The sequence below is a fragment of the Bos taurus genome, chromosome 1, assembly GCF_002263795.3.
Source record: "Bos taurus isolate L1 Dominette 01449 registration number 42190680 breed Hereford chromosome 1, ARS-UCD2.0, whole genome shotgun sequence".
Classification (NCBI taxonomy): domain Eukaryota; kingdom Metazoa; phylum Chordata; class Mammalia; order Artiodactyla; family Bovidae; genus Bos; species Bos taurus.
Window position 1 is genome coordinate 51,723,148 of NC_037328.1, and position 27,997 is coordinate 51,751,144.

General features: G+C 40.7%; 1 long non-coding RNA gene and 1 pseudogene across 1 annotated transcript in view; one reads left to right on the forward strand and one right to left on the reverse strand.

Moving 5' to 3' along the window:
• LOC112446991 (uncharacterized) overlaps positions 1–27,997 on the reverse strand; it is a 158,967-nt gene that overhangs the window by 89,669 nt on the left and 41,301 nt on the right. The window lies entirely within an intron of this gene.
• Positions 20,395–27,997, forward strand: part of LOC100296365 (phosphatidylinositol N-acetylglucosaminyltransferase subunit P-like) — a 34,623-nt pseudogene continuing 27,020 nt past the window's right edge.

Consider the following 27,997-nt stretch of genomic DNA (forward strand, 5'->3'; position numbering starts at 1 on the left):
GTGATACCTGGAAACAATGGTATTAGTGAACCAACCAGACTCCAATTCCTTCTACACTTAATTTATAAGAGGACTAAAATGTTTTGAACCAAATAAGCCTCCTCTGGGGTCATTCTTGATTTCAGTGACAGCTGGATGAAGTGATCCCTCAAATTATCACCCCCCAGTGCTCATCAGATCACCAGGAATCCAAGGGATAATGCAACAAAAATGGATGGATGGCTTCTTGACTTTTTTTTTAATATCAAGAAGCTTGCTCAAGGCTCTCCACTAATTCCATGATCTTCCAAGTCACCCTGACAAGACTAGGTTATGTTCAATATTGGGAGGTCATATTTGTAAATCTATGTCCTGCAGTTTTGTCTTGATGAGGTGAAGACCTAGTTTATCATTAAAATGTCCTTTCTAAGAGGGGGGTTTAATTATGCTGTTAACCGTAGAGTTATATTTATCTTTAGGTAAATAATGCAAACAAGACATTAGAAGCTCACCAAGAAGAACTTCTCCTGCTTCAAATACTGCAGAAGCTATAGAAAAGAATGCAATAGAATCTTACTATTGATAAAAACCCAACTTCCTATGCAATGTAGAAATCTCTTATACAAGATATTGGAAAGCAATTACCTTCCCCTTTATTCATAATACTCAAAATTAATTTTTAATTCATAAAATTAACACTTGAGGATTCCCCTAAAAAACCAGGCACTCCCCTGCATGTCAATGTGCATGGTGAAAGTCAAGTACAAGGTCCCCTTCTCATAAAGATTTAACTCCAGTGAGAGCAAGAGGAAAGAGAAAGAAGAAAAGAAAGTAATATCACGGTAAATGCTCAGAATGGGGGTTAGGAAATGCTCTTGGAGAAAGTGAGATGGAGACTGAAAAATGAAAAGTAACATGAAACATCATGGGAGGAAGATCCAAGGCAAACATGACAGTCCTGAGACGGGAACAAGCTTGGCATATTAAAGCAAGGACATGCCAGAAAACCACAGAGCCAGTCTCCACTGGAGGGTCAGACATGTGTGGGAGCACTTCTGATTGTCACATGACAGCCTGGGGGTGTTGCTGCTATTTCATGAACAGGGGCCAAGGACATTCAATATTAAATATCTAGCATTATGGGCAAAAGTCTGCTCCAGAAAGAAAATTTCCACCCAAAATATCAGCATTTTCTTTGAGCAATCCTGACAGAGAACAGTGAGTGAAAGAGAAACTGTTAAGAAGGAGGTCAGATAACCAGACAGAGACACATTAGAGAGGTCCTTGGGGCCACAGTTAAGGGTGAATAAGTGCCAAGAGAAACCACTGAATGCCCCATAAGTAAGGGGACGCTTGCAAAAGTCCTAGTAATAGAAAGCATAACACCTTCATACAATATTCTGTTTCACCATAGAGTCCTTGAGTTTCTATGATTTCCACTGAAATTCTATGAGTTTCTATCATTTCCACTGAAACTTCTACTACTTCAAAGAGAACCCCCAGAAAATGTTCCCTCTTTGCCTGAATCCCCACCTTCAAATTCCACTGCATCCTGGTCTAGAACCAGTTCTGTACTCATTAGAGGGAATCCCACAATTCACAGGTCTAAATCTACAGTGAAAATGAAACACAGTTTTCTCATTTCCTAGTTGCTCCCACTTTATCCTTGTTCCTAGTTCTTCTCAGTAACTGGCTGCTAGGACTCAGCCCCCATATTCTATTCCAGATGATTACTTCTGTTGCAGAAACCAGCACTCGAGAAACCAAGCACCACACTCGGAGAGTTGGAGAACTCAGATTATTACACCGGCAGGCCCAGAGGAGTTAACACTCCAAGCTCTGAGTCCTGAAGAAAGGGATTACAGAGTTTTTACAGGCAGACTGTAGTGGGCAACACTAGCTGTTAATAGGCTGGTTTAAACTAAAGGGTTTCACACAGGTGCGGGAACAGCAGTCAAGATGGGGACGGGGATGCCTGGCCTGGACAGGCATGAGTAAGCAGGTTTGCAGGGGCTGGGCAATTGCAAAGAGCAGGACAAGGGTAAGTGAGATAAACTCCAGTTCCTAGTATTCCAAGTCCCCATTTCCTGAGACTACGTGACCTTCGTGATCTATACTTTGCAAGGTGCAAGCTGAGTTACAGAGGCAGAATGAGAAGGAGGTTACGTAAAATTTTAACTTTTCCTTTTCACTTCTACTCAGATAGAGAGCCTACAATTGATAATTGCCAAGAACCTTCATTCTCCTAAGACTAGACCCTACTTGGCTTTTAACCACACTTTCAGTATTCAAATTCTGCCCATGAACCCTAGGTCCACAGCAGATGTTCTATTACTTCCAACCAGACTTTCCTAATGCCCACCATATGGCTACCTGGCTGCATATCCATGTATCGTCTTGTTGCCAGACATGTCTGTGTTCATGCTATGCCCATCTGCTAAGACACCCATAAGGGAAGCAGGCCACTGTAGCAAGAGCAGTGACTTGGGAATCAAAGCTGGGTATGAATCCTGATACCACAGTTTACTAACTGTGGATTTCTTTTTCATTTCTTAGAGCCTTAGTTCCCTACAGCAGTGATGATGGTGATAATAATAATGATATCTGCCTCAAAACTCTGTAACAAGTAAACAAACATGACGTGGGTGTTCAAATGGAGCCATTGTTATCATCTTTATTTATAATCATCGCTGCACCTTCCTAATAAAAGCCAACAGCTTACACCCATCACCAGGCACGCTGGATTCTGTGCCCTCACTGCCCTCTTTCCTCCTTAAACTCCACTTGATGCCAGAGTGTGCCTGTTTATGGGTTCTAGTCCCCTATCATCAAAGAACGGAGATATAGGCACAACTCTACATCAGTATATCTGCTGAGTTACCCAAGCCACAAAAGACTATTGAGCAGGAAGGGGTGGGTGTACACAGGAAGAGGTAGATGCTTAGAGGTATTCTTGGAATGCTAAAAAGGTAGGGCAATTGTTGAGGATAAAGTTAAATGGAGGAATGAGCCAGGAGAAAATAGCAGGGAGTGGGAAGGGAGAACAAAGGAACTCTTATCCTCAATTATCCTGACACTTCTGGGTTTGGCCTACATTAACAGTATCTTTGTTTAGATCTTCATTTTTCTTTGGCTGTAGAGTCCTTTCCTGGAGGGACTGGAGGAGGGGGAAATTTTGTAACCCATCCTCCCACTCCTCTGTCTCCTGTGGTTTTAGGATGAGGAGGAAGGGAACTACTCAGGAAAATTAGGTCCCTTCCATATAACACAGCTGCTTTTCTTCATAGAGATTTACTTTTGACAAGTAATTTATGTTGCTTTCAATTACTGTGGGCTCTTACTGGGGAATGGAGGAGGAAAGAACTACACATAGGATTGCCTGGGAGTGTTCTAATGTCGATTGTTGTAACAGGTGGCCTGAAGAACTGCTGACAAAGCTGGGCCACAGCTGCTCTCAGCTGGCTTGACTGATGCAGAAACCTAACAGAGCCCAGAACAGGCGTAACCCAGGTACACCAAGCGAACAGCTGCCTCTATTTCAATTGCTGGAAAAAATGGGGGCACAGATTTGAAAAAAATAATACACCGTGATCCAGAGTGCAAAGGGGATGGTTTGATTCCACTTTATGATTTGCTGTAAATGGTTTATAAAAACACTGAGTGAATTATGATGTCTCTCTAGAGGGTTTTCACCAGAGTTGCTGACCAGTGCGTCTCAGATGGTAATGTGCATACAAGACCACTGGGGACTTTGCTGAACTTCAGATTCAGTAGGTCTGGGGTGTGCCTGCACTCTGCACTTCTAACAAATTCCAGGTGATGCCGGGTCTGCTGGTCCATGGATGACACCGGGTACCAAAACTGTCAACTACACAACACTTCTGAATATGAGATTAGTAAAAACACTGCTAAGCTGTCAAATGTTAGAAATGGTCTGTCAGTAGGGAATGAAAGTAAACTACATAGTGATGAGATTTTTAAAGGAAATGGAATGACTAAAGAAGTCTTTAATATTAATGATTTAAAATTGCTCTTTTGACCTCTTAGACTTCTGATCATATTCTGTGGGCTTAAAAGTACCCATTACAATTACATAAGACATGGCTTAGTGTATGAATATTTCAATTTCTGAGAAATTTAGCTACAGATTTTTTTTTAATTTTGACTATACAATCAAGCAACCAAGGGATCGTTTAATTATTGAATTCAGTAATTAACTACATGCAAAGTTTTAGAAAGGCTTTTTCCTCCACTTTGGCAAAATGTTTAATTCTGAGGCACTGTAAGTCTGCAGAAATTAAGGCAGATATCAGTGGGAATGTATTGCATAGACAATTGGATGCTAAGAAAGAGTGCAAAGAGGATTCACTGCATGTGGCATAACTGATAGAAAGACTATTTGGTAATATTAAACCCTTTCAGCCAATGCAGGAGGCATGGGAAAGAGACTGAGGGTCAAGCCAAAAGTCAGCATGCTTCGACTCCATTTCTGTCTGAGATGGCGAGGTAGTGATTTAACCAGCCATCCTCAGATAAGCAACAGGATGGCCATTCTAATGTAAAGAGGTCAGGTGTCACCTCTTCCTGTTGGTCAGAGATAGAAGACCTACACCTAGCTGTCTAAAGATTTCCTAATCCTGAGGGCATGATCAGTAGGTAGAGGTTCCCACGTGCGTCATGGAGGGATGCTGAAGGTAATTGATATGCTGGCTGGCAAGAAAGATCTGATGACCCAGAGGCTGGAAGCGGCAGGAAAAACCAGAGTTGGGAATCAAATCAGTTGCAATGAGATTTCAGGCAGGCCCACGGGGCTGTCAGAGGCAAGGGGAGGCTGGGTCTTCAGTGAAGTCCTTAGAGATGTGACTGAGCCAGAGGGAAGAGACCTCAACTTGACCTGAGCTGTTCCTCAATGGGGAACTGCGGCAAGGAGAGGAAGCAGTACCAGTACCTGTTCATGGCTCCTGGCCCCCACCATTTCTCCCTAGCACCATCAGGCCAAGTCATGTCCACCTCCATACACACCGATATTGTTCTGGAAAGAAAGCATGTGAGGGGGGAATCTGAGAGATTAGGACCTGATATAAAAGACTCTGAATCATCTTAAAAGCCTATATAAATTATTGGACTAGAATGAGTACATTTGGATCTTTTACTTTCCTCCCCCTCACTAACTAGATAAAAGGAGATTCTTAGAGAAGATCAAATCTATAGAAAATAGAGCTACTTTTTTTAATAGTCACAAATCAGTGTAGTGTGAGCTTAATTTGAAAGCCTGTTTCACCTGTTAATAAACCACCACATTTCAGTCAGCGAACTCCTTCATTTTGAGGTGGAAACATTGAGTTTTGGGTCTCTGATCTGTCCTCTCCCCTAGCTCTGTTCATTATGAGCTAAGCTCCAACCAAGGCCTCTGCCACTAATTGTTAGGAACCTTGCTGCCCTAAGCCTGGCACTCGGGAGTGATACCCTAGCCTGTATTCATCCAGTCTGAGGCCAGTCCAGGACTGGCCCTGGCTTTGAAAATCTGTGTGACAAGTTCCTGAATGTGTTCAAGAAACAGAATCAAAAGAGCAGTAGCTTTGGAAAGAAACTGTGTTGGGTTCTGCTTTAGGTACTTATCATCCATCTGGCTGTGGGCAGACTACCTCTTCCTATGCATGTCCTTCTGTAAAGTGGAGTTTTAATAACTACTTTTAGGCTATTATAAGATTTAACAATAAATCAAAAAATCAGGATCATATTATAGTATTCCAGTTCCTCTCACTGTGCCCAGAGTCCTATAATAGCCTATTCAACTGGGACCACGGACCTCAGCCCAGACCCCCCTTTAGGACCAAAGGAATCATTTCCCCTGCTGATGACACTGTCAGCCCTCTCTGGGAATTTCCTGAGCCAAAGCCACACCCTCTTCTTGGAGGAGCAGCTTGTATCCAAAGACTGGTGGATACAAGAGGACAGAGTCAGTCCCATTGACCCAAGCCAGGGAAATTCTGAAAGGTCATCCCACCCACAGAGCAGGGTTGGCCAAGGGAGGCTGTGTGGTAACTGCACCACAGCCCCACTTTCCCCTTAGTCCAGCCCTGCTTCCCTACATTTTTTCCTATAAGAAATGTGATAAAGATAAAATCTGATCTTAGGAGCCACCCTCTTAAACATCCTACATGGCTGATCTCTGGGTCAGAACTGGCCTCTTGGAGAACCATAATCCCTTGTTCAAGACCACCCACAAGCTATTATTGACATCCTACAATCATTTTAATGCAAAATCTGGTAAAATAAACATGAAACACTATCTTGGCCACTAGTTTTGGACATATGCTAAGTGTCAAAGCCCGTGTAAGTGTTCAGTCCTGGTCCTTCATTTCTCATGGTCCTCCTCAGCCTGACCACCAGCCAGTGCAGAATGGCCACTGCTGCTGCTGCTAAGTCACTTCAGTCGTGTCCAACTCTGTGTGACCCCATAGACGTCAGCCCACCAGGCTCCCCCGTCCCTGGGATTCTCCAGGCAAGAATACTGGAGTGGGTTGCCATTTCCTTCTCCAATGCATGAAAGTGAAAAGTGAGAGTGAAGTCGCTCAGTTGTGTCTGACTCTCAGCGACCCCAGGGACTGCAGCTCCTGGGACCCCAGGCTCCTCCATCCATGGGATTTTCCAGGCAAGAGTACTGGAGTGTGTTGCCATTGCCTTCTCCAAGAATGGCCACTAGTGACACAATAGCTCTAGGATACTTGCCACACTGGAGAGCTGGCTAACACAGATATGGTCTTTAGCTTTTCTCTGATCCAGAACAAAAACTTGCAACTACCACAATAAGGCTTTTATATCATTGTCTCCACTCTATGTGAATAAACAGTGTCTAGCTATAGGAGATTGTCAGTTTCTCTATACAGACTAAGCACCTGTTCATATTATTGCCCTGCTATATACAAATTAACCATTTGGGAAAATGAGTAGAACAAATATGCTCCACAAACTGCAATGCAAGCAGTGCCCAGTTTGAAGATAAGTTGTATTCTGTAAATTGATTCCCATTGGCTATTTGGAACTCAGTGTCATAAATGATGGCCAGCTTCACAGTATTCTCCACAAACCCTGGTAAACTCACAACATAATTAAAATGCCACTGTCTTTAATAATGAGCTGTTCTTTATGGGGGAAATATTCTTCACAGGGTATGAGATAAAGCCATGTGGCACCAGGAACATGCACCTCTCTCACTCATAGCTGTACTCTTCTGTATGCCACATATTTGCTGTAATCACCCATTTTCAAGATGGCCACAATGTTGGGCAGTGAACCTGGCCGTTCTCTCTCCTCTAGAATTTAAACACAAATATAATGAAGACTTGGAGACCTCTGGCTTCTAGCAGATGATAAGAAAAATACAGAGGCTCCCAGAATGTTTCTTGATCCCTGGGCCACAAGGATCTATAGCTTGAGAGTTCTGATTTATTTGCAAGAAAGTAAATCCCAAAAGAGCATTGTTATTTCCTATGCACACGCCCCACAAGGAAAGGGTGAGATTAGAAAGCCTAACCTCTAACTTTAATGCACTCACAACAATTCTGTCTTGCCGCACATATGCAAAAAAGTCCTTCTAAAATGATATATGTTGGAGAAGGAAATGGCAAGTTGGAGAAGGAAATGGCAATCCACTTCAGTTTTCTTGCCTGGAGAATCACATGGACAGAAGAGCCTGGCAGGCTACAGTCCATGGGGTCGCAAGAACTGGACATGACCTAGCAACTAAACCACCACCACCACCAAAATGATACATTTTTAAAGAACTCCTGAAGCAGAAGAAAAGTGTATCTGTAGCCTAAAGCACATTTTTTCAAAAGGTAATCCCTTGATCAACAGATCACAAGCAAATTTGTTAGAAGTGGTAATTTTGAATACTACCCCATACCTATTAAATCAAAAGTTCTGGGATTGGAGCCTAGCAATCTGTGTTTTAACAAGCCTTTCAGGTTATTCTATGTACACTAAATTTAGATAATCACTGACCTAATGATTTTGAAAAAATGATGTAAGAAAATCGAGATTAATTTCTTTTTAAAGAGAAATGACTATTCAGTTCAGTTCAGTCGCTCAGTTGTGTCCGACTCTTTGCGACCCCATGAATCGCAGCACACCAGGCCTCCCTGTCCATCACCAACTCCCAGAGTTCACTCAGACTCACGTCCATCGAGTCAGTGATGCCATTCAGCCATCTCATCCTCTGTCATCCCCTTCTCCTCTTGCCCCCAATCCCTCCCAGCATCAGAGTCTTTTCCAATGAATCAACTCTTTGCATGAGGTGGCCAAAGTACTGGAGTTTCAGCTTCAGCATCATTCCTTCCAAAGAAATCCCAGGGCTGATCTCCTTTAGGATAGACTGGTTGGATCTCCTTGCAATCCAAGGGACTCTCAAGAGTCTTCTCCAACACCACAGTTCAAAAGCATCAATTCTTCTGTGCTCAGCCTTCTTCATAATCCAACTCTCACATCCATACATGACCACAGGAAAAACCATAGCCTTGACTAGATGAACTTTTGTTGGCAAAGTAATGTCTCTGCTTTTGAATATGCTATCTAGGTCAGTCATAACTTTCCTTCCAAGGAGTAAGCGTCTTTTAATTTCATGGCTGCAGTCACATTAACTAATACCAGAGAGATTATTTGTAGTTTTACAGAAAATGGAAAATAAAATGTTATGGTGAAAACTAACAAAAAATAGTTTTAGAAGAAATAAAAAATAAAGTTTTGAGGCAACATCAGAGTGAGGCCTTGAAAGACAGGTATACATTTTGACAACAGAAACTATGTTGGGAGGAGGGGATGCAGGACCAGGGAGTTAGCAAAGGACAAAGTTTCCCAGGAAAGGAGATGATATGAGCAAAAGTCAAGGTGTACTTAGAAGCATGGTACAAAGCTTGCTCCAAGGTGTGTCTTAAATGGTCTATGTGCTATGTGCTTCAATTGTGTCTGACTCTTTGTGACCCTATGCACCATATCCCACCATGCTCCACTCTCCATGGGATTCTCCAGGCAAGAATACTGGAGTGGGTTGCTGTGTCCTCCTCCAGGGGATCTTCCCAACCCAAAGATTGAACCTGCATCTCTTATGTCTCCTGCATTGTCAGGCAGGTTCTTTATCCCTAGTGCCATCTGAGAAGCCCTAAACGGGTCTGCTGCTGCTGCTAAGTCACTTCAGTCATGTCCGACTCTGTGCGAAACCAGAGACGGCAGCCACCAGGCTCCCCCATCCCTGGGATTCTCCAGGCAAGAACACTGGAGTGGGTTGCCATTTCCTTCTCCACTAAATGGGTCTAGTAGTGATTAAATAAATTATCCTCAACTCTCAAGACAGCGGAGGGAAACACTGGAGTAGCCAGAGACCACAAGCCAATTACCACCATCAGAAGGAGTTGTGTGCAGCTATCCCAGTGTGACTGACTAATGTTATTCCTACGTATACCATGATACCAAACAGGTTGTTTAAGGGATCAAAATAAATGCATAGTTTAGGCAGTGAGTAGCTAAGGAGACGAAGAAGGAGGTGCCATATTCAGTACACTGGATCTTATTTAGAAGGCCATAGTGTGTTTGGAGAAAAAAATTTGCCCTGGCTTGAAAAATTATCATTACACAATATATTAGATTGATTTAGACTGAAAACAGATGGAGTCAGGCAAATGGGTTAGGATTTTATCAAATTAAGACAGATAGGAAATATTAGGGACCAAACTACTGTGAAACAGAAAAGGAAAAGAGAGAATTGCAGAATAATCAGTTCAATTTACTAATATCTGATTGTCTATAATATATAAAACATCTATTGTGCTTTAGAGAAAACCAAAATCCCAAAGACCACACTTTGTTTTAATTAAATTAAAATCTGTTATGCAGAGGTATAATCAGTTCAGTCAGTTCAGTCCCTCAGTTGTGTCCAACTCTTTTCGACCCCATGAATCGCAGCACACCAGGCCTCCCTGTCCATCACCAACTCCCGGAGTTCACCCAAACTCATGTCCATTGAGTCAGTGATGCCATCCAGCCATCTCATCCTCTGTCGTCCCCTTCTCCTCCTGCCCCCAATCCCTCCCAGCATCAGAGTCTTTTCCAATGAGTCAACTCTTCTCATGAGGTGGCCAAAGTAATGCAGTTTCAGCTTTAGCATCATTCCTTCCAAAGAAATCCCAGGGCTGATCTCCTTTAGAATGGACTGGTTGGATCTCCTTGCAATCCAAGGGACTCTCAAGAGTCTTCTCCAGCACCACAGTTCAAAAGCATCAATTCTTCTGCACTCAGCCTTCTTCACAGTCCAACTCTCACATCCATACATGACCACAGGAAAAACCATAACCTTGACCAGACGGGCCTTTGTTGGCAAAGTAATGTCTCTGCTTTTGAATATGCTATCTAGGTTGGTCATAACTTTCCTTCCAAGGAGTAAGCGTCTTTTAATTTCAGGGCTGCAATTACCATCTGCAGTGATTTGGGAGCCCAAAAAAATAAACTCTGACACTGTTTCCACTGTTTCCCCATCTATTTCCCATGAAGTGATGGGACCAGATGCCATGATCTTCGTTTTCTGAATGTTGAGCTTTAAGCCAACTTTTTAACTCTCCTCTTTCACTTTCATCAAGAGGCTTTTTAGTTCCTCTTCACTTTCTGCCATAAGGGTGGTGTCATCTGCATATCTGAGGTTATTGATATTTCTCCTGGCAATCTTGATTCCAGCTTGTGCTTCTTCCAGCCCAGTGTTTCTCATGATGTACTCTGCATAGAAGTTAAATAAGCAGAGTGACAATATACAGCCTTGACGTACTCCTTTTCCTATTTGGAACCAGTCTGTTGTTCCATGTCCAGTTCTAACTGTTGCTTCCTGAAGTGCATATAGGTTTCTCAAGAGGCAGGTCAGGTGGTCTGGTATTCCTACTTCTTTCAGAATTTTCCGCAGTTTATTGTGATCCACACAGCCAAAGGCTTTGGCATAGTCAATAAAGCAGAAATAGATGTTTTTCTGGAACTCTCTTGCTTTTTCCATGATCCAGCAGATGTTGGCAATTTGATCTCTGGTTCCTCTGCCTTTTCTAAAACCAGCTTGAACATCTGGAAGTTCACAGTTCACATATTGCTGAAGCCTGGCTTGGAGAATTTTGAGCATTACTTTACTAGCATGTGCTGCTGCTGCTAAGTCGCTTCAGTTGTGTCTGACTCTGTGCGACCCCATAGACGGCAGTCCATCAGGCCCTGCCGTCCCTGGGATTCTCCAGGCAAGAACACTGGAGTGGGTTGCCATTTCCTCCTCCAATGCATGAAAGTGAAAAGTGAAAGTGAAGTCGTTCAGTCGTGTCCGACTCTTAGCGACCCCATGTGTGGTAGTTTGAGCATTCTTTGGCATTGCCTTTCTTTGGGTATAATACCACTATTGAATTATGATAAATAGTAAAATAATTATAATAAAGGAAACATAAAGTGCTATGGAGGTTTAAATAATCACAAGGTCACTTTTATATGGAGTAACTATTTCATGGATAAAGTATTGGTTTAGCCATGAGCATTTGATGATAAAAAGTATTAGTGTTGGCAAAAGAGGTATAGAAAGGGGCATTCTAGGTAAGGAAATAAAAGAGATTTTTAGACAAAGATAATAGTGTAATGTATTAGGAAATGGTGTGAGATAAGCTTGACGTCATTAGAGAAATGCAAATCAAAATGACAATAGGATACCTATCAGAATGGCTAACATTTTAAAAACTAGTACTCAAATACAGGCAAGGATATTGAGAAACTAGATCACTCATACACTGCTGGTATGAAACTCTAAAAAATAGTTTGGCAGTTTCTTCAAAAACTATGTATGCAATTACCACATGATAGCAATTTCATTGTTGGGCATTCATCTCAGAGAAAATGCATGCTCACACACACACATGCCACACAAAAACTATACACAATTGTTCATGTTCTAACAGCCTACAACTGGAAATAATCCAAATGTCTTTTAACAGGTTAATGGCTAAATGAATACATCCATATCATATAGTACTCCTCAGCAGTAAAAAAAGATCAATTCCTTGATATAAAAATAATTTGAATGCTTATCCAGATAATTTTAAAAGACTAAAAAAAAAGCCAGTCCCCAAAATTTGCATACTATTATGATTACATCTATGCAACATTCATTAAATGACAAAATTATAGAAATGGAAGACAGATTAGTGGTTGCCAAGAGTTAAGGATGGTGCTGGGGAGGGGAAGCAGGAAGGAAGGGGATGTGTTTCCATGAGCAACACAAGAGATATTTCCGGTGATGGATGTTCCATCTCTAGACTGTGGTGGAATTATATAATTGTGCAGAACTCAATATACAAACACAAAGGATAAATAAAACTGGGGAAATCTGGAAAGGTAGATTAATCTCATCAATGTCAGCTTTCTGGTTATGATAAGGTACTACAATGTTGGAAGATATTACCATTGGGAAAAAACTGAGTAAAGGATACACGACATCTCTGTGCATCATTGTTTACAACTGTTTGTGATAAACTCTGTAATTACCTTAAAATAAAAAGTTTAATTTTTAAAATACATAATGCATATAAACTACTTAGTACAATGTCTATTTTAGGAAAAAACCAGGGTTAGCTATGAAAGTTTTTCACCAGCATGTGCAATTCTTACAATACAAATTTATGACAACTGTGAATATCAGGAGAAAATATTGATGAGAGTGAATATAAAACCTCTGAAAATCATGTCACTATTTTGGAATTTAAGAAATTAGAAATATTTACCACAGAATATGGAAGACTAAAGAACATATCCGTCATCAAAACTGTCAAGACAGTAGAGCATCACACTCTATTGGTTCCTAGGGCCAGGTTAAGGTCATTGCAGAAGTTTTACCTCGGGATAAAAATAAAACTATAACCACTTCAGCTGTCTCTTAACTGAAAAGTTGACCTTGAAAATTTTGCAATAACTCCACCAAGTTCATTAGGTAAAAACTCAAATCAGGGTTTTCTTGTTATAAACTTCAGGGAATACACTTATGATCCTGGTCTAATACCCATCTTTCACGGTTGCCAGGACAGGCTTCAGGCTTGGAGTCAGAACTTTAAAGGTCAGTTTCAATCACAATTCTGTGATTCTTCATTATGGAATCCAGGAAGCCTTGGCAAAGCTACAGAGTTAAATGTAATTGCAGCACTGTTTACAATAGTCAGGACATGGAAACAACCAAGATGTCTGTCAACAGATGAGTGGATAAAGAAGTTGTGGCACATATATGCAATGGAATATTACTTGGCCATAAAAAGGAATGAATATGAGGCAGTTCTAGTGAGGTGGATGAACTTAGTACCTGTTATACAGAGTGAATGCGGAAAGAGAAAAACAAATATCATATATTAATGTATATATAAGGCTTCCCTGGTGGCTCAGATGGTAAAGTGTCTGTCTACAATGCAGGAGACCCGGGTTCGATCCCTGGGTGAGGAAGATCCTCTGGAGAAGGCAATGGCGCCCCACTCCAGTACTCTTGCCTGGAAAATCCCATGGACAGAGGAGCCTGGTAGGCTACAGTCAACGGGGTCACAAAGAGTTGGACACGACTGAGCGACTAAGCACAGCACAGCACACATGGAATCTAGAAAGATGGTATCGATGAGCCTATCCATAGGGCTGGAATAGAGACACAGATGTAGAGAACAGACTTGTAGACACAGTGAGGGGAGGGAGAGGGTGGGACGAAATAAGAAAGTAGAACTGAATCGTACACATTACCATAGGTAAAACAGATAGCTAACGGGAAGCTGCTGCGTAACACAGGTAGCCCAGTCCCGTACTCTGTGACAACCTAGAGGGGCTTTGGGAGTAGGTTCAAGAGGGAGGGAACGTGTGTATGCTTATGTGTATCACATTGTTGTATGGCAGAGGCCAGCACAGCATTGTGAAGCAATTATCCTACAATTAAAAATATATTAAAAAAAATACTTTTGATAAAATGAGCTATCTTTTAAAGTGAAACATAAATGAGTTTCTAAATATCATAGTTCAGTTCAGTATTATATATTCAAATTATTAAGTTACTAGAACCAAAAGAGATTGATTAAAATGTTAGCCTCTTGAAAAGTGACCAGATACTGAAGGGGCAATAAATACCAGTCACTGCACTCATAAAGGGATTGTGGTGATCAGTTAGTGAATGACCACAGAGCCTTTCATGATCTTGTAATAAAAGGCATAAATCAACATTATGATCCAGTCTTAAAGCTACAATATCTCATAAGACTATCTAATGGGCATATTTATTAGCTACCTAAAGGAGTTGACAGCATTCGTGAATGTTTTAGCCATGTTTCAGCACCCAGGCCTATATAATCATATCCCAACAACTCACCACAATTAAGCAAATGGATAGTCTCTCACTTTAAAAATTGGTCTATTAGTAGCTCCTAATATTTATTACACAAATATATGCATTACCAGATCCTACAACTAATAAAGATGGTTTTAATGTTTCCAACTACATTTTCAATATTCACCAAGGTAATCAATTTGTCCAATTTTAAGCAGCACAGCTCCATAAATGAGATACTTGGCATGGAACCTGATTTAAAATGCATTCTTTTCTCAAGTGATTGAACAGTTGTAATGAAAATTTATAATTTGTAATATATTATAGAAGGAAGTAAATTGAATTTCTCTATCAAAATTACTCACAGATCAAAATCTTTTGTGCTCTAACACATAAAAACTGGCAGACAAATGCAATTACATTAGATATGCTGTCATCCAGAATGCCTGAAGAATGCTATTTATCCAATCTTATCAATTTAAACTTAGTCTACGGCCATAGCTGAGTACAAATACCAGGCCATGACCATCACATTAATACCAGCAGGCTATCCCAAATGCCATTTCTGGAAATCAATGAAGAGATTTTTATTGAATCCAGGCTATTTCACTTGAAGATAATTGTCAGAATCAATCTGTGTCTAACTTAGATTTCTAACTTAATTTGTAACCTGATTTATACCTACAAGGCTTGCAGATTAGACAACTGATTAAGAAGCATTGATTTATCCTCAGAAAAACAGACTTTCCAAATAAATCACATTATTACTTTCCATAAAAATTAACACAAGCTATTTCCAAAACATAAAAATTATTCAGTAGAAGTAATAAAGGAGAGCTTTTGTGAAAAGCAATTTTGATGATGATATTCTTATGACAATTTTGTGACATTTACAAAATCTTCACCTTATCAGAATACACAGGTTGTAAATTTAAACTAAAAGACTTCGCTATTATATGTAGGGTTCAGATTATACAAAGAAAGACATTACTCATGGAATTACATGCAAGTTTATCTTTGAAATTCTCTCTAACGTAAATAAAGTTAATTGTCTTCTAAAAGACAAAATTTATGGCTCATTTCACCTACCAAGACTGTGTATAGTCATTATAAACTTGATTATAAGCTGATCTTTCTTGAACTAAAGACTCTCATGTGTTCTACCCCAGAATATGGGAACCAATTTCTATACTCAACTTAAAAACTAGGAGCCTGGACTTGGAAGCTATGGAATAAAAAAAATCTTGAAGACCTCAGATCATAGGTTTCTTATTAACTTTGATTTAGCACTGTACATTTGAAATTGAATATAATTTTGTAATTAGCCACAAGTTGATTTTATTTGCTTTTATCATATAAAGGTATCACTAGAATTAATACGATTTTTTAAAAAATTATAGTGAAAGTGGCATTCTACATTAGTACGAAATTATAAACACGGAATAGCTACAACTCTTTAAAAATACTATTTTGAAGTCTCAGTTCAGTGAGGTGACCTCTGTCCCTTCCCCACCACTAACACTCACAGCAGCAGATTAGTGGCAGGCATCCTTCCAGCCCTCTGCCTGCTAACTGCATGCTTTAGACTCACACTATTCATCATTTGTGATGTTTATCCCACCCCCTTGTTTAACGACACCTCTCCTATGGTTTCTGTTTCTTCCCTAGAACCAGCATGCAGAGTGCTTCATCTCACACATCTCCCCATTATCCTCACTGCCATGGTTCCTTTTCCCGTACTTATATTCTACATATTTATCAATCCAACCATCCAGCACTCCTAGAATAAATCAAACGCACTGTCTCTGAATGATGGGCCTAGACCCACTGCCGTCATGTGACATTGGTTACGTCACCACAGCAGACATTTCAAACATCTCTTCAAGACCCCATCTCTCTGTAACCCACCCTGCTCTCAAGATAAAACTTTGGCTGCCATTGCACAGAGACACTGAGGCTGCTGCTGCTACTGCTGCTAAGTCACTTCAGTTGTGTCTGACTCTGTGCTGACTCTGGCAGCCCACCAGGCTCCGCAGTCCCTGGGATTCTCCAGGCAAGAACACTGGAGTGGGTTGCCATTTCCTTCTCCAATGCATGAAAGTGAAAAGGAAAAGTGAAGTCACTCAGTCGTGTCTGACTCTAGCAACCCCATGGACTGCAGCCTACCAGGCTCCTCCATCCATGGGATTTTCCAGGCAAGAGTACTGGAGTGGGGTGCCATTGCCTTCTCTGGACACTGAGGCTAGCAAACATGAAACCCCTCAGGTGCTGGCCCACCTTCTCTCCTTTCTACAAATCTCTGAGAGAAAGCTGGCCTTGACACTGTTCAAGGTTAATTACACTGTACACACTCTTGAGCTGATCCCTTCCTATCTGCTCAACTCTGCTGCATAGGCTATTCTACCCCTTAGCGCCCTCCCTGCTTCTTGCTATGTCTCCACAAACACAATCAAGTAGAAACGTCCTGTTTAAACCCTTTCCCACCTACCATGAACCACCCACATCTCTTGACAACTATATTCTTTGAAAGGACACAGTTATGTACAGTCACCATTCGCTATACACCCACATCTTCACCTACAATTGTTTTCAATTCATTTAAGCCATTCTTTGCTTTGGAAAGGGTGAAAAATGACTATAATCTCTTCATCAAATACATGGAATCTTTCATTGTGCATCCTAATTGTCCTCTTTATGAATATTAACATTGTAGAAGACTCCTTTCCACTTGGGAGTATTTCTTGCACCTTGAAACATCACTATCTCCTGGTTCTTCATTTCCCTTTATGACAATTCTCTTCTCTAGGCTGCTGCTTTCTTCCTCAGTCCTAAGTTTTAGTGGGGCATCAGAGGTTTATCCCTGGTTCTCTTTTTGTCCTTTTTGGGTAATATTAATTTCTATGCCTTCATTTACCATATACATGGCTCCCAGATTTACTCTCTCATTTATTCACCAAATATTTACTGAGAATCTTCTACGCCCCAGGCTTTCTGCTGGAGGTTATGTGTTAGGTTATATTGCTGTCATCTGGTTCTCCCAAAGCATCTCAAAGCCAACATCTCAAAAATAATATTTTGTACTAACCAACACTTAGCTCGATATTTCTTTTCTTGGGTATTGATACTACCCAGTCATCCTGGCCAAAACCAGAATTATCCTGGTTCTTTCTTTCTCATGTCTGACAATCGATAACTAGTTGATTTAGTCTCCTTCATGTTTGTAATCTGTCATTTCTTCTTCACTCCTGCAGCCCCTTGTTATATTTTATATTGTTCCTGAAACTTGCTGTGTCTACTTTCACAATCTTCTAATCCATCCTCCACAATACTATTTTTTTTAAAAAGTCAACCTAATAGGTTGCTTACTGATCATATTACTTAATGAAGGCCTCAGAGAAACATTAACACCCTTGGCATAATACAGAACACATTTCATCGCTAAACCTAGGAAATGACAGCCGTGCCTTATTACTGCTTACTGTGTGCCTGACAGTGTGCTAAGCTCTAAAAGCATCTTATAGTATTTATTGCCAAAAATCTGCAGGGAAGAAGACAGAACTGCTGTGATGGTAAATTCTATGTGTCAACTTGACTGGGCTACAGGATGCCCACACACCTGGTTAGACATTTTTTCTGGGTTCTATCTGCAGAGGTGTTCTAGAAGAGAATAGCATCTGAATCTGTAGCCTGAGTAAAGCAGATTGCCTTCCCCACTGTGGGTACGAATTACCCAATCCAATGGGGACCTGAATAGTACAAAAAGGCTGTGTAGGAAAAATTCTTCCTCCCTCACTGATGGCCGAGACGCAGGTCTTCTCTTGCCCTCAGACCAGGACTCACATCATCACACTCAGTGCTGATGAGCACTCCTGGTTTTCAGGCCTTTGGACTGGGAGTCCCCATATACCACTGGCTGCCCCGGGTGTCCAGCTTTCAGATGGCAGAGGATGGGTCTTCTCAGCTTCCATAACTGCATGAGCCAATTCTTCATAATCAATCAATCCCCTATTGGTTCAGTATCTCAAGAACCCTGGTCAATACAATTGTCATCCCCATTTTAAAGATAATGAAACGTGAAACAGCCAGAGGAATCAAATAACTGCCTCAAGTTACAGCTACTAAGCGACAGGGATGGAGTCACTCAAATCTACTGTCTCCCAGGCCCATATTCTTCACTACAGTGCTCGACTACCTCCCTCCTGTTTCAGGGTCCATCCCTTTATAGTAGTTTCAACTCTGGCAGCGCCAACCCTTTTACAAGACCCCAACATGCTTGTCCAGGGCTCCACACGAAATGTCTTTTCTTACTTTGACATTAAGTCATCTTGAACATTTGGCACAAATATCATAGGCTTTGTGGTTTTAACGGAGAAGGCAATGGCACCCCACTCCAGTACTCTTGCCTGGAAAATCCCATGGACGGAGGAGCCTGGTGGGCTGCAGTCCATGGGGTTGCTAAGAGTCGGACACGACTGAGTGACTTCACTTTCACTTTTCACTTTCATGCATTGGAGAAGGAAATGGCAACCCACTCCAGTGTTCTTGCCTGGAGAATCCCAGGGACGGGGGAGCCTGGTGGGCTGCCGTCTATGGGGTCGCACAGAGTCGGACACGACTGAGGCGACTTAGCAGTGACTTAGCAGCACTTGTGGTTTTAAAATGTGCTCTGAAAGCAATTCCCAAAGAGAGATTGCTAAAAATGCCACTAACCAGGACAGGCATTGGTATAGTTTTAAACCTCCTGAGATACGTGATATTTGGGGACCACTCTTGTGTCATACAAATAGAGAAAGGACTACTGAATGAGCCTCAGTAATTTGTATTTACATCTCATAGAGTACGCAATAATTGTGGCAGGCAGTCTTGGAGTTGGTAAGATGACAGGTAAACAGCCTTCCGAATCAACACATATACATTTATACACTCACCAAGTAAGAAAGAAGTAACCTTGGGTGCAGGGTGTTCAAGTAAAAGAACAGTGACTTTGGCATTAGACCAATCAGGATTTGAAACTATTTCTACCACTTACTAGACGTGTATGTACCCTAGAATATGATATGTAACCCTCTGAGCCTTTCTACCACTTACTAGACATATATGTGCCCTAGAATATATTTAACCCTCTGAGCCTTAGCTTCCCTATTTTTAAAATAGAAGTAAAATAACTAGATGAAAGGGCTTTTGTCAGGATTAAATGAGAAAATGCTGATAAACATCAAAACATGGCTTCTCCGGGAGATAAACATTAGCTGCCTTCCAGTCCACATTTCTTCCCTTTCCTTCAGGGCTGCCACTCAAAAACATCAGACTCAGCTACATTATACACTCTAATGAGGTTTCACTTGGACCAACTGAAATATGTGGCACAGTCATTACTTACGAAAGCAAATAGTAGCTGACCAATCTAGACCGCTACTTCTAGGTACCAGAGACAGCAGGAAATTGAGGGGATCATTTGAATAAACAGGGTGGATCTTCTATGAAAAGCTGCCAGAATTAAATATCACAACTGATCTACTCATGACCAATTAACAACTGCGTTGATACAGAGGAAAGACCTCCTGCTTAACAGAAGCATTTACATTAACCCAGATACACTTTTAGCAAGAAACAACAGAGGGGACTAGAAAGACATTTGTGAGTGATATTTAAGCCATTCATAAAGTATTCTGCACAGAGCCCTGTGGAGGCTGCCTACAAGCAAAGAGCTGTCCTCCATGAAGGTACAGCATGTAAATAAATAAGAAAAACCCAGAGAAGTCCTTGGTGGTCCAGTGGTTAGGACTTCATACTTTCACTGCTGAGGGCCTGGATTCAAACCCTGGTGGGGCAACTAAGACCCCACAAGCCATGTGGCTCAGCTGAATAAATAAATAAGAAAACAGCCAGTGCCTGATCTAGAGCACAAGACAGAGACAGAGAAGGACAGAGAAGAAGACAGAGAGAGACTGACGTCACAGCTCTGCCTCCGAACTGGATAGCAATCAGTGTGGTAACAACTGGGAGGACTTCTGGCAGAAGCGGTGGAATCTTCAGGAGCTGGGAAACACTGAATTGAGACCAGTATGACTGTGGCAGCTGCGAGCCCCACACAATTAGAATGTTGGCAAGCCGAACGCAAAACAGAGCCAGGAATAATACCAAGTGGCAGCGGGGCCTCCAAATCTGACCGTTCCTCCACATGCTTTAAACATGTGTTTAGTCCAGCAGGGGTCATGGTGACAGCTGAAAAGCCCTTCAGAAACTATCAGAGGCAGCGTCTGTGAAAACCTTTTGGCACCTGCATGTGCCAATAAGAGTATTTTCCTCTCGTATGAGCACAAAATGTGCCTGAGAACGCAGCATATAAAACCAGAGGCCGAGAGTCGTGACCAAGAGTACGAATATCTCCCTTGGGCCGGGCCACCATTCTGATTCCCATGGTCTCTGGAAACCATCACCTTATCACTGCACTATCCCACTTCACCACAGGCCTCCTAGGAGTGCCCTAACTGCCACAGAACATCTCAGCTTTCAGGTCTCCAAACAAAACACCATGCCATTTGTCTCACACAGAGAATGGACAATAAGTAATTTTTTAATTTCTGAACCATGTGATCAAAAAAACCCTCAATTCTTAAAAACACCATTTGCCACAACATGGATGGACCTAGAAATAGTCACGCTGAGTGAAGTAAGTCAGACAGAGAAGGAGAAATATTGTATGACATCCCTTATATTCAGAATCTAAAAAAGAAATGATACAAATGATCTTATCTACAAAAGGGACTCACAGACTTAGAGAACAAACTTACGGTTGCCAGGGGGAAGGATAGGGACAAGCGATAGCTGGGGAGTTTGAGATCAACATGTACACACTGCTCTATTTTAAATGGATAGCCAACAAAATCCTACTGTATGTCACAGGGAACTCTGCTCAAAGTTATGTGGCAACCTGGATGGGAAGGGAGTTTGGGAGAGAATCAATACATGTAAATGTACAGCTGAGTCCCTTTGCTGTCCACCTGAAACCATCACAACATGGTTAATCAGCTATACCCCAATGCAAAAAGTTTTTAAAATTGGGTAGTAATAACAAGCTCAATGTATCGCTGCAAGGATTTTAAACAGTTAAAAGATGCACTCACAACATATTAGCCATTATTATTTATGAATGTTAACCTTTTTTAGTTGGTCTTAAATGGGTGGCATTTTCTGAGGAATCAATCCCTTATACTTACTCAGTTTCACTTGTTATTACCATGGTTTAAACTGGATAGATCTTAAAAACTTTAGATCCAACCAATCATTTGGAGGCCAAATGAAACACAGAGCCAAGTCCAATGTGTAGAACTTGCTCCATCCAGACAGCAGACAGGCAGTGGGAGGAAGAACATGTAACAGAGACAGCTGATTGGTTAAAGGAAGTGCCACACAAGTCTGAAGAGAAATATCAGTGGGCAAGAAATCCTCACTTCCTGAGAGTTTTCCAAATAAACAATGGAAGCTTTTATTTTCCTTTTAAGGATCTAAGAATGGCTTAGAGAAATGTCACATTTCATCCTATTACAGAATTAGTTACTAAGCAAAACATTTTCTAATGATTGACAATATAACTCTAGAAGTTACCAAGCAAGGTCGCTCCTACATTTTTGAACATGTACATGCTACAACATTTTTCAGTCTTCTCCCTATCTTATGATTCATGAATGTTTGAATTATATTGAAGAGAAGTTGTTTTTTTTTTAACTCTTGGGTTTAATCTCCCATGGAAAGCATTTTCTCCATCTCTTTTAAGGATAGTGGGGACAGCAGTCACTGGAAATTCTGCCCACAAAAATTCCTAAACATAGCACCTTTCAGATACACACCACGCAGAGTTGTCAAAGCACTTTCACTTATATTATCTCACTATCTTCACAACAACCAAACAGAAAGAAAGCCTATATTCCCAGTGAATGAAGAAACTGAAACCCAGACAGATGGTTTTTCTGTTTTCTGATGCAAGTGTGTCTTCTGGGTCTTACTTGTAGGCTTCGTCCATGACCACTCCACACATGGCAGAGCTGTTAATGTTGCCCACGCATGTTCTATCTCCATATCTCATCTTGATGACAAAATTGTCTGGCCTAGGGTTCATTAAATTGTAGCCCAAAGCCAGAGTTCCCAAACAAGATTGTCAGGGATTATTTTACTTCAGTCTTTCTATCAGCGCATGGCTATGTTCATGAGCTTCCTCAACCAGTTAGATTAAAAACCAAAATAACAATAATAATAATGGCAACTGCAAGACAACACTGTGATAGAACTTTTATTTACTATTTACTTTATCCTCACAACACTGCTGTAAGTTATCAATATTTTTACTTTACAGAAGAGTTAACACTCTCAGGTAAGCTAAGAACTCCACAGGGCCACAGAGATGATGATGGCAATGATGTCAAATTTGAAAGCCAACTGTGGCTAGCTTCAAAATCCATCCTCTTCATGATGACACACTGTTTTAAATCTCTGAATTCCCAGCATCCAGCATGACATCTACCACATGGTTGTAAGTCATTGCATGCGTCTAAGTCACTTCATTCCTGTCCGTCTCTTTGCAACCCTTTGGACTGTAGCCCTCCAGGCTCCAGTGTCCATGGGATTCTCCAGGCAAGAATACTGGAGTGGGTTACCATGCCCTCCTCCAAGGGATCTTCCAAACCCAGGGATCAAACCCGTGGCTCTTTTGTCTCCTGCATTGGTTGGCGGGTTCTCTACCACCAGCACCACCTGGAAAGTCCTATAACTCATTAAGAGTTGTTAATAGTTAAAGCCAAAGCCAAAAAGAAATGCACTTTCTCCTAATCTGATAGGAAATCTCTGTTCCTGTCTGATGCTCTCAAACAGATGCTACTCTCCTCTGCTCCTGTGAATTCAGTGGGCTGGAGGAGCTGGCATCCCATAATCTCCACTGCAGCTTCCCAATAATTGCCCATCACCCGCTCTCTGTGCACTTTTGGAGGTACACTTGAGCATTTGTATACTTTGCTACATCTTTATCACTATCATCTGGTAACTAGTGTGATTCTCAAGTTATTTAAAAACTGAAGCATCCAAGAGAAAATCTTCTACAGCCCACCATCATTTCATGACCTCCTCAATGTCAGACAACTACAACTGTGATCCACTTCAGCCACCCTGCAGCCTATCATCCCTTAGAACCACCTCTTCAAGGTTATGATCTTTGTGTTTCCTTTCCTGGGCTATGTTACCCTTGTTTCCACTGCCAATCTCTCCATTACTGAACCTGATCTTTCTCCTTCCACTCTTTTGTTACCGGTCATCATAAACGATCTCCTGTCTCTCTCATACCTTCACTCCTTCCTTCCCTCTCCTCTCGCTTCCCTCTAATACATATACACTCAGCTTCCACAACCTGCAAAATCTTTCCCACAAGCCTACTTAAATGCAAATTATTCCTCTATTTCTGCATTTATTATTTGTCCATTTATTTGAAGTTTATAATTTGAGTAAATCCACAGCTTGTAATTAGCCTTTAGGAGTAACAGAGCAATGTATAGAAGAAGACTTATGCATAAGAATGCAATTACAAGTATGAGTTCCACATGCTTCTGTGATAATGCTTCAAGTGCCAGGAATAAAATGATGATATAACAGAAAATATCCTTGCTTTAGCAACTGGTTATAGAAATACAAAGAAATCACATTCAAATTCACTCTATTCTGCCTTCTGAACTATCATGAAAAACATTTGCTTTTGATGCTTCCCAGGGGGCAATCCCATGATTTCATCACTTTTGATAAAAGAAGGTAGATCGTCTCCCTTAGATACAACTTATCATAAAAACAAAATACATACATTTATGCCAATAAAAATTTCTACTGCTATTTTCCTACTAATAATTAGGCAAGAATTCTTTTCAAAAGCAGACAATTGTGATGTTAGTTCACTTTCTAAAGCTTGTACTTCTAAAGATGAGAAAAAATATTCAAAATTTTTAAATTTTATGGTAAAATATGGCTTTGGTTAACTACATAAAGAAAACAAAGATTTTGATGTGAGATACAAAATTTTTAAATTCTGACTTGACTAATCTACATTTATGTGGGTTTATTTATACTTATTTTATTTGCTTATATTATGAGGTAAACACAGAGCTAAGAATGCCATAAATAGGGAACACTTCATTAGTCAAGTTATGATGAAATACAAGTTTATTTAGGATAACGCCAAACTCACAGATGTCATTTATATCAGTAAACATAAAACTCTCTTGCCTGGCTTGTCTACCTTCAAATAAATGCCCTCCATCCTAGGTGAACATCTGAGAACAGAGAATATTTGGATCCATTTCCTCGTCTCTCTGATTCACCTGCAGGGGGCAGTACAGTTCTGATGAAGTTGGATTGCCCTGAATCTGAAATCCCTGCTCTGTCAGTTTCAGTTACATAAACTAGGTCAAGTTAGTTAACCTGACCCTTTGTCTCCCATATGTAAAATAAATAAAAGAATAGAACCTATTTTATAGGATGGTCATAAGAATGAAATGAGAAAATGGTAAGTATATTACAAGTGCTCTTTCAATACTTGTCTGCTATTATTATTTCATATGTTTTCATTGTATTAGCTTTCCCTGTGATTTAACTAAACATAATTTGATTAATATGTTTGAAGCACCCAATATTTGTTAGGTCCTATAGGTGATGAGGCTAAAAACATAACTCCAATCCTTCTCCATAAATTCAGTCTAGTAGGGGAAAATAGATGTGTTGATTATAAACACAACAATGCAGTAAAGACAATATACAAAGTACTGCAAGAATACAAGGTGGATATCTTCACCTCCAACCAGGTAAGTGAGGGAAGGAGGCTTCCTTCTTGTCACTGCTGGGAGAGGAACAGATAGATAAATTGAGTTGAAAATGAAAAAGTCCCCCTCCTAATCTCATGCTCACCCCACCCCCTCACCACACCCCCTCATCAGGCACCAACCCCAGATATTTGGACAAACACACTTGACCTGGACTCAGCCAATGAGGTGCTCTTGACTGGCCCTTTGATTCTTGAGAAAGATATCAAGTTGCTCAAGTAGCCAGAAAACATTCTGACCCCCATAGCAGAAGGCAGTGATCAGTGGTGCAGTGGTAAATGCTCAGGGGCATCGTTGTCAGGGGCAACAAGAATAGTGACCAGTTCTGAGTAGTGGAGGGAGCTCAACTATGTTCTCAGCTGCTCATCCTCCCTTGGTCCCCAGGCTCTTTCTGAGTTCAATCTCTAGCTCTCTAGATAATTTGTAAGAAACCTAATGTCCTTCCAACAAATTATTTCTCTGCCTGTGTTAGCCAGAGGTTCTCTATTCTTTGAAACCAAGAACCCCAACTGGTACCTTTCGTCACCAAGTAAACTTTCCAGCCTCATTGCGACTGTGGCTCTGGCTTTCCAACTGGCCTCTCATTATCACTTTCTTCTGTGTTAACTAAGATACTATTCTGTTGCCCTTTTCAGTATAAACAGAGCTTATCGTGAAACTTTATCTTGGCAAAACGCATATTAAGGAAAGTATTATATGAGTTTTCATTTAGCAAAAGAACAATTGTTTCTATGTGCCACAAAGAAAAAAATCTTCCATGATTCATCTCTTCCAAACAAGATCCTCTTATTCTTTTCATTTTATGATAAACAATGAAGAAGAAAGCAAAAGGGAAGGACAATGTAAGGCAACAAAGACATAAGAAATCATTTAACTGGTTTCCTGTAGGAGTCAACAACCCACTCCTATCTTTATTTTCTTCTTAACATTAGGTTGATCAAATTGGCAGGGCTTTTTAAATCAAATATCAGCAATTATTGAAGTAGAAGCTTCAGTCACAGGAACATCTTAGCCTGTGGACCACTGTCATTGTCCAAGGATAAAAGGTGAAAAAGACTGTGTTGAAAATGCCCACCCCACCAGAAGGCCCTTGAGGATGACCAGATCAGTAACTATACTTTGAGAATCACTTCTGTGAACACTGCAAAAAGAAATATCTTGGTAACCTGAACTACTGAAAAAAAAAAAGAAAGAAAGATAAGCTTTGATTCACCATTTGGAGTGGAAGGTATACAGGCAACCAAACCTAAGGAGAATACTTAATAAGACCTTTTCACTTTCATATTCCCACATTTCTTCTCCCCCGCCCCCAACACCCCACCCCTTATCACTTCCCAGCTGTCTCCAGATTTTAGCTATAAGGTCAGAGTTAAGCCTTTAGGAATGTGTCTCTCTATAGGCAGAAACCTGATTCCATCTGAAAAAAACTCTTGGTAGACCTTGGGAAAACTGCAGTTGCTATCCCATGTACAGAGAGAGCTTTTGCAGTCATTGGACTTTAAATGCCTGTTTGTTGGCCTGCCAAAAGGTTACAGCTCCCTGGAGAACTGAGCCAGTTCCTCTAAACCCCTCCCACTGACTCATATGTTTGTCTGGCTGCAGCTGCTAAAAAAGATGAGAATTTAAAAGCTGCTACACAAGTGCAAAAGCAATAACCAGAACAGTGGCAATATCCTCAGGTCTTGAAAAGAAAATATTTACTGAGAAAGGCAAAAGGTGAGGGAAGGGACATTAGCAAGAAAACAGTGGAATATAGAACAGATAAAGATGAGAAGAACAGGAAGGAAATCACGGGTTCTCAGGGCTGGAATTTATTCTGCTCTGTGACCTTGCTAAAGGCAGTCTCATGGATTTATTTTCTTTCCCCTGTGGTTAAATTTTCTTTGACCCAGATTTACATGGAAGTTGATATTTGATAACTTGTCCACTATCACAACATTATAATCATTTTCTTCAGCAATGCTCAGAGAACTTTAAAAGTTGTTTGTTATTTCTATCCTAGCAATATTGCAGTGAGATAGGACAGAAGGTCATTTCCTACATAAAGTAAAGATTCCTTAACTCTCAAGTCATTGTAACAAATCCATGTTTCATTCAGTAGAGTCCAGGGAAATATTGGTAAACCAGCACTACTGTCTTCTAGGACTCTGACTCCATTCTGCAGTCTCGGCTCTCCCTACCCCCTTCCATATTCACCTCCTTTCATTCTCAAGTTTTCCCATCTCTCTGATCAAACAGGAAAGTGATCTAACAAGCATTGATCTAAAGAGTGGAGAAACGAAAGTGCTGCCATTCTCAGCAATTCTTCCACCTTCAAAAAGAGACAAAAGGAAAGGATGATGTTCATCACTGAGTAATTGCTAATAATGGAACTTTTTAGTCCTAAGTGTGAGAGTTAATTGGAGATAGGAAGACTTTCCTGAAAGCCCTTAAATCACACTGTTGAGACATATTAAAGATATAGTCCTTTTAAAAAAATCTAAACCTTTTTCCCGATGCCTATTATGTCACAAATCCTGCACAACACATTTGATCCAATAGTAGTAACACTGCAAATAAACCCCATGCCCATAGGTTAGAAATGTCATCTTTACTGTGCTTGGTACAGAAATCTCTTCCTTACCAGAATGTGTCTCCTCCATAGTCTTTCTTCATCTGTTATCAAAAGTGGGGTTTTTCTTTCTCAAGGCAGAATCAGCCTAAGAGAGTACTTGAGAATTTCACTAACTGTATCTCACTTTCTAGTTGTGGTTGTATTCCTGTCACCACCTAACCTAAAGTTTTGCATGAATGTCTCTGATAATAGGTACATAAT